Here is a 5,000-nt window from a genome sequence, read left to right as displayed (position 1 = left end):
GATCCTATTTGAAGGTGACACAGGCCAAACTAGACTACAGCAAAAAGTGTCAAACAGCGCCCTCTGCTGTCAGGCAAGAGCAGAAACCATAAAAAGCTTACAGCACCTGGTATTCACAGGCGGTCTCCCATCCAAGTACTAACCAGGCCCGCCCCTGCTTAGCTTCCGAGATCGGGCGTTTTCAGGGTAGTATGGCCGTAAGCTGCCAGGACAACTGAAAAGATCCTATTTGAAGAAGACGCAGGCCAAACTAGACTCCAGCAAAAAGTGTCAAACAGCGCCCTCTGCTGTCAGGCAAGAGCAGAAACCATAAAAAGCTTACAGCACCTGGTAATCCCAGGCGGTCTCCCATCCAAGTACTAACCAGGACCGCCCCTGCTTAGCTTCCGAGATCGGACGAGATCGGGCGTTTTCAGGGTAGTATGGCCGTAAGCTGCCAGGTCAACTGAAAAGATCCTATTTGAAGGTGACGCAGGCCAAACTAGACTCCAGCAAAAAGTGTCAAACAGCGCCCTCTGCTGTCAGGCAAGAGCAGAAACCATAAAAAGCTTACAGCACCTGGTATTCACAGGCGGTCTCCCATCCAAGTACTAACCAGGCCCGGCCCTGCTTAGCTTCCGAGATCGTACGAGATCGGGCGTTTTCAGGGTAGTATGGCCTAAGCTGCCAGGTCAACTGAAAAGATCCTATTTGAAGGTGACACAGGCCAAACTAGACTACAGCAAAAAGTGTCAAACAGCGCCCTCTGCTGTCAGGCAAGAGCAGAAACCATAAAAAGCTTACAGCACCTGGTATTCACAGGCGGTCTCCCATCCAAGTACAAACCAGGCCCGCCCCTGCTTAGCTTCCGAGATTGGGCGTTTTCAGGGTAGTATGGCAGAAAGCTGCCAGGACAACTGAAAAGATCTTATTTGAAGGCGACGCAGGCCAAACTAGATCAAGCAAAAAGTGTCAAACAGCGCCCTCTGCTGTCAGGCTAGAGCAGAAACCATAAAAAGCTTACAGCACCTGGTATTCCCAGGCGGTCTCCCATCCAAGTACTAACCAGGCCCGCCCCTGCTTAGCTTCCGAGATCGGACGAGATCAGGCGTTTTCAGGGTGGTGTGGCCGTAAGCTGCCAGGACAACTGAAAAGATCTTATTTGAAGGCGACGCAGGCCAAACTAGATCCAGCAAAAAGTGTCAAACAGCGCCCTCTGCTGTCAGGCTAGAGCAGAAACCATAAAAAGCTTACAGCACCTGGTATTCCCAGGCGGTCTCCCATCCAAGTACTAACCAGGCCCGCCCCTGCTTAGCTTCCGAGATCGGACGAGATCGGGCGTTTTCAGGGTAGTATGGCCATAAGCTGCCAGGTCAACTGAAAAGATCCTATTTGAAGAAGACGCAGGCCAAACTAGACTCCAGCAAAAAGTGTCGAACAGCGCCCTCTGCTGTCAGGCAAGAGCAGAAACCATAAAAAGCTTACAGCACCTGGTATTCCCAGGCGGTCTCCCATCCAAGTACTAACCAGGCCCGCCCCTGCTTAGCTTCCGAGATCGGACGAGATCAGGCGTTTTCAGGGTGGTATGGCCGTAAGCTGCCAGGGCAACTGAAAAGATCTTATTTGAAGGCGACGCAGGCCAAACTAGATCCAGCAAAAAGTGTCAAACAGCGCCCTATGCTGTCAGGCTAGAGCAGAAACCATAAAAAGCTTACAGCACCTGGTATTCCCAGGCGGTCTCCCATCCAAGTACTAACCAGGCCCTCCCCTGCTTAGCTTCCGAGATCAGGCGTTTTCAGGGTAGTGTGGCCGTAAGCTGCCAGGGCAACTGTAAAGATCCTATTTGAAGGCGACGCAGGCCAAACTAGACTCCAGCAAAAAGTGTCAAACAGCGCCCTCTGCTGTCAGGCAAGAGCAGAAACCATAAAAAGCTTACAGCACCTGGTATTCCCAGGCGGTCTTCCATCCAAGTACTAACCAGGCCCGCCCCTGCTTAGCTTCCGAGATCGGACGAGATCGGGCGTTTTCAGGGTAGTATGGCCGTAAGCTGCCACATCAACTGAAAAGATCCTATTTGAAGGCGACGCAGGCCAAACTAGAGCCAGCAAAAAGTGTCAAATAGCGCCCTCTGCTGTCAGGCAAGAGCAGAAACCATAAAAAGCTTACGGCACCTGGTATTCCCAGGCGGTCTCCCATCCAAGTACTAACCAGGCCCGCCCCTGCTTAGCTTCCGAGATCGGACGAGATCGGGCGTTTTCAGGGTAGTATGGCCGTAAGCTGCCAGGACAACTGAAAAGATCCTATTTGAAGGCGACGCAGGCCAAACTAGACTCCAGCAAAAAGTGTCAAACAGCGCCCTCTGCTGTCAGGCAAGAGCAGAAACCATAAAAAGCTTACAGCACCTGGTATTCCCAGGCGGTCTCCCATCCAAGTACTAACCAGGCCCGCCCCTGCTTAGCTTCCGAGATCGGACGAGATCGGGCGTTTTCAGGGTAGTATGGCCGCAAGCTGCCAGGTCAACTGAAAAGATCTTATTTGAAGGCGACGCAGGCCAAACTAGATCCAGCAAAAAGTGTCAAACAGCGCCCTCTGCTGTCAGGCTAGAGCAGAAACCACAAAAAGCTTACAGCACCTGGTATTCCCAGGCGGTCTCCCATCCAAGTACTAACCAGGCCCGCCCCTGCTTAGCTTCCGAGATCGGACGAGATCGGGCGTTTTCAGGGTAGTATGGCCGTAAGCTGCCAGGACAACTGAAAAGATCTTATTTGAAGGCGACGCAGGCCAAACTAGATCCAGCAAAAAGTGTCAAACAGCGCCCTCTGCTGTCAGGCTAGAGCAGAAACCATAAAAAGCTTACAGCACCTGGTATTCCCAGGCGGTCTCCCATCCAAGTACTAACCAGGCCCGCCCCTGCTTAGCTTCCGAGATCGGACGAGATCGGGCGTTTTCAGGGTAGTATGGCCGTAAGCTGCCAGGTCAACTGAAAAGATCCTATTTGAAGGTGACGCAGGCCAAACTAGACTACAGCAAAAAGTGTCAAACAGCGCCCTCTGCTGTCAGGCAAGAGCAGAAACCATAAAAAGCTTACAGCACCTGGTATTCACAGGCGGTCTCCCATCCAAGTACTAACCAGGCCCGCCCCTGCTTAGCTTCCGAGATCGGGCGTTTTCAGGATAGTATGGCCGTAACCTGCCAGGACAACTGAAAAGATCCTATTTGAAGAAGACGCAGGCCAAACTAGACTCCAGCAAAAAGTGTCAAACAGCGCCCTCTGCTGTCAGGCAAGAGCAGAAACCATAAAAAGCTTACAGCACCTGGTAATCCCAGGCGGTCTCCCATCCAAGTACTAACCAGGACCGCCCCTGCTTAGCTTCCGAGATCGGACGAGATCGGGCGTTTTCAGGGTAGTATGGCCAAAAGCTGCCAAGGCGACTGAAAAGATCCTATTTGAAGGCGACGCAGGACAAACTAGACTCCAGCAAAACATGTCAAACAGCGCCCTCTGCTGTCAGGCAAGAGCAGAAACCATGAAAAGCTTACAGCACCTGGTATTCCCAGGCGGTCTCCCATCCAAGTACTAACCAGGCCTGCCCCTGCTTAGCTTCCGAGATCGGACGAGATCGGGCGTTTTCAGGGTAGTATGGCCGTAAGCTGCCAGGTCAACTGAAAAGATCCTATTTGAAGGTGACGCAGGCCAAACTAGACTACAGCAAAAAGTGTCAAACAGCGCCCTCTGCTGTCAGGCAAGAGCAGAAACCATAAAGAGCTTACAGCACCTGGTATTCACAGGCGGTCTCCCATCCAAGTACTAACCAGGCCCGGCCCTGCTTAGCTTCCGAGATCGTACGAGATCGGGCGTTTTCAGGGTAGTATGGCCTAAGCTGCCAGGTCAACTGAAAAGATCCTATTTGAAGGTGACACAGGCCAAACTAGACTACAGCAAAAAGTGTCAAACAGCGCCCTCTGCTGTCAGGCAAGAGCAGAAACCATAAAAAGCTTACAGCACCTGGTATTCACAGGCGGTCTCCCATCCAAGTACTAACCAGGCCCGCCCCTGCTTAGCTTCCGAGATCGGGCGTTTTCAGGGTAGTATGGCCGTAAGCTGCCAGGACAACTGAAAAGATCTTATTTGAAGGCGACGCAGGCCAAACTAGATCAAGCAAAAAGTGTCAAACAGCGCCCTCTGCTGTCAGGCTAGAGCAGAAACCATAAAAAGCTTACAGCACCTGGTATTCCCAGGCGGTCTCCCATCCAAGTACTAACCAGGCCCGCCCCTGCTTAGCTTCCGAGATCGGACGAGATCGGGCGTTTTCAGGGTAGTATGGCCGTAAGCTGCCAGGACAACTGAAAAGATCTTATTTGAAGGCGACGGAGGCCAAACTAGACTCCAGCAAAAAGTGTCAAACAGCGCCCTCTGCTGTCAGGCAAGAGCAGAAACCATGAAAAGCTTACAGCACCTGGTATTCCCAGGCGGTCTCCCATCCAAGTACTAACCAGTCCCGCCCCTGCTTAGCTTCCGAGATCGGACGAGATCGGGCGTTTTCAGGGTAGTATGGCCGTAAGCTGCCAGGGCAACTGAAAAGATCCTATTTGAAGAAGACGCAGGCCAAACTAGACTCCAGCAAAAAGTGTCAAACAGCGCCCTCTGCTGTCAGGCAAGAGCAGAAACCATGAAAAGCTTACGGCACCTGGTATTCCCAGGCGGTCTCCCATCCAAGTACTAACCAGGCCCGCCCCTGCTTAGCTTCCGAGATCGGACGAGATCAGGCGTTTTCAGGGTGGTATGGCCGTAAGCTGCCAGGACAACTGAAAAGATCTTATTTGAAGGCGACGCAGGCCAAACTAGATCCAGCAAAAAGTGTCAAACAGCGCCCTCTGCTGTCAGGCTAGAGCAGAAACCATAAAAAGCTTACAGCACCTGGTATTCCCAGGCGGTCTCCCATCCAAGTACTAACCAGGCCCTCCCCTGCTTAGCTTCCGAGATCAGGCGTTTTCAGGGTAGTGTGGCCGTAAGCTGCCAG

At 52.3% G+C, this 5,000-nt stretch overlaps 16 non-coding genes and 6 pseudogenes across 16 annotated transcripts; all 22 read right to left on the bottom strand.

Moving 5' to 3' along the window:
* Nucleotides 1–94: 94 nt before the first annotated feature.
* Nucleotides 95–203, bottom strand: LOC131112194 (5S ribosomal RNA; annotated as a pseudogene).
* A 112-nt stretch (nt 204–315) lies between these two features.
* LOC131118187 (5S ribosomal RNA) lies at nt 316–434 on the bottom strand. Its single transcript, XR_009125353.1, has one exon. It is a non-coding gene; the product is annotated as a 5S ribosomal RNA (ribosomal RNA).
* Nucleotides 435–546: 112 nt separating this feature from the next.
* Nucleotides 547–664, bottom strand: LOC131119036 (5S ribosomal RNA). The gene has a single exon (XR_009126167.1). It is a non-coding gene; the product is annotated as a 5S ribosomal RNA (ribosomal RNA).
* Nucleotides 665–776: 112 nt separating this feature from the next.
* Nucleotides 777–885, bottom strand: LOC131114215 (5S ribosomal RNA; annotated as a pseudogene).
* Nucleotides 886–996: 111 nt separating this feature from the next.
* Nucleotides 997–1,115, bottom strand: LOC131115816 (5S ribosomal RNA). The gene has a single exon (XR_009123085.1). It is a non-coding gene; the product is annotated as a 5S ribosomal RNA (ribosomal RNA).
* A 111-nt stretch (nt 1,116–1,226) lies between these two features.
* LOC131115376 (5S ribosomal RNA) lies at nt 1,227–1,345 on the bottom strand. Its single transcript, XR_009122656.1, has one exon. It is a non-coding gene; the product is annotated as a 5S ribosomal RNA (ribosomal RNA).
* Nucleotides 1,346–1,457: 112 nt separating this feature from the next.
* Nucleotides 1,458–1,576, bottom strand: LOC131119061 (5S ribosomal RNA). Its single transcript, XR_009126192.1, has one exon. It is a non-coding gene; the product is annotated as a 5S ribosomal RNA (ribosomal RNA).
* A 111-nt stretch (nt 1,577–1,687) lies between these two features.
* On the bottom strand, nt 1,688–1,796 carry LOC131112742 (5S ribosomal RNA; annotated as a pseudogene).
* Nucleotides 1,797–1,908: 112 nt separating this feature from the next.
* Nucleotides 1,909–2,027, bottom strand: LOC131116030 (5S ribosomal RNA). The gene has a single exon (XR_009123294.1). It is a non-coding gene; the product is annotated as a 5S ribosomal RNA (ribosomal RNA).
* Nucleotides 2,028–2,138: 111 nt separating this feature from the next.
* LOC131117371 (5S ribosomal RNA) lies at nt 2,139–2,257 on the bottom strand. Its single transcript, XR_009124590.1, has one exon. It is a non-coding gene; the product is annotated as a 5S ribosomal RNA (ribosomal RNA).
* Nucleotides 2,258–2,369: 112 nt separating this feature from the next.
* Nucleotides 2,370–2,488, bottom strand: LOC131115542 (5S ribosomal RNA). Its single transcript, XR_009122821.1, has one exon. It is a non-coding gene; the product is annotated as a 5S ribosomal RNA (ribosomal RNA).
* Nucleotides 2,489–2,599: 111 nt separating this feature from the next.
* LOC131114331 (5S ribosomal RNA) lies at nt 2,600–2,718 on the bottom strand. The gene has a single exon (XR_009121644.1). It is a non-coding gene; the product is annotated as a 5S ribosomal RNA (ribosomal RNA).
* Nucleotides 2,719–2,829: 111 nt separating this feature from the next.
* On the bottom strand, nt 2,830–2,948 carry LOC131114330 (5S ribosomal RNA). The gene has a single exon (XR_009121643.1). It is a non-coding gene; the product is annotated as a 5S ribosomal RNA (ribosomal RNA).
* Nucleotides 2,949–3,060: 112 nt separating this feature from the next.
* Nucleotides 3,061–3,169, bottom strand: LOC131113834 (5S ribosomal RNA; annotated as a pseudogene).
* A 112-nt stretch (nt 3,170–3,281) lies between these two features.
* On the bottom strand, nt 3,282–3,400 carry LOC131118932 (5S ribosomal RNA). Its single transcript, XR_009126072.1, has one exon. It is a non-coding gene; the product is annotated as a 5S ribosomal RNA (ribosomal RNA).
* Nucleotides 3,401–3,512: 112 nt separating this feature from the next.
* Nucleotides 3,513–3,631, bottom strand: LOC131115050 (5S ribosomal RNA). Its single transcript, XR_009122342.1, has one exon. It is a non-coding gene; the product is annotated as a 5S ribosomal RNA (ribosomal RNA).
* Nucleotides 3,632–3,743: 112 nt separating this feature from the next.
* LOC131119035 (5S ribosomal RNA) lies at nt 3,744–3,861 on the bottom strand. Its single transcript, XR_009126166.1, has one exon. It is a non-coding gene; the product is annotated as a 5S ribosomal RNA (ribosomal RNA).
* Nucleotides 3,862–3,973: 112 nt separating this feature from the next.
* On the bottom strand, nt 3,974–4,082 carry LOC131112193 (5S ribosomal RNA; annotated as a pseudogene).
* A 111-nt stretch (nt 4,083–4,193) lies between these two features.
* Nucleotides 4,194–4,312, bottom strand: LOC131114329 (5S ribosomal RNA). The gene has a single exon (XR_009121642.1). It is a non-coding gene; the product is annotated as a 5S ribosomal RNA (ribosomal RNA).
* A 112-nt stretch (nt 4,313–4,424) lies between these two features.
* Nucleotides 4,425–4,543, bottom strand: LOC131117160 (5S ribosomal RNA). Its single transcript, XR_009124385.1, has one exon. It is a non-coding gene; the product is annotated as a 5S ribosomal RNA (ribosomal RNA).
* Nucleotides 4,544–4,655: 112 nt separating this feature from the next.
* Nucleotides 4,656–4,774, bottom strand: LOC131117336 (5S ribosomal RNA). The gene has a single exon (XR_009124557.1). It is a non-coding gene; the product is annotated as a 5S ribosomal RNA (ribosomal RNA).
* Nucleotides 4,775–4,885: 111 nt separating this feature from the next.
* On the bottom strand, nt 4,886–4,994 carry LOC131112740 (5S ribosomal RNA; annotated as a pseudogene).
* Nucleotides 4,995–5,000: the final 6 nt, after the last annotated feature.

The sequence above is a fragment of the Doryrhamphus excisus genome, unplaced genomic scaffold (genome assembly GCF_030265055.1).
Source record: "Doryrhamphus excisus isolate RoL2022-K1 unplaced genomic scaffold, RoL_Dexc_1.0 HiC_scaffold_25, whole genome shotgun sequence".
NCBI lineage: Eukaryota > Metazoa > Chordata > Actinopteri > Syngnathiformes > Syngnathidae > Doryrhamphus > Doryrhamphus excisus.
The sequence above is the reverse complement of the archived record's forward strand: the minus strand, read 5'-3'. Positions and strand labels throughout refer to the sequence as shown.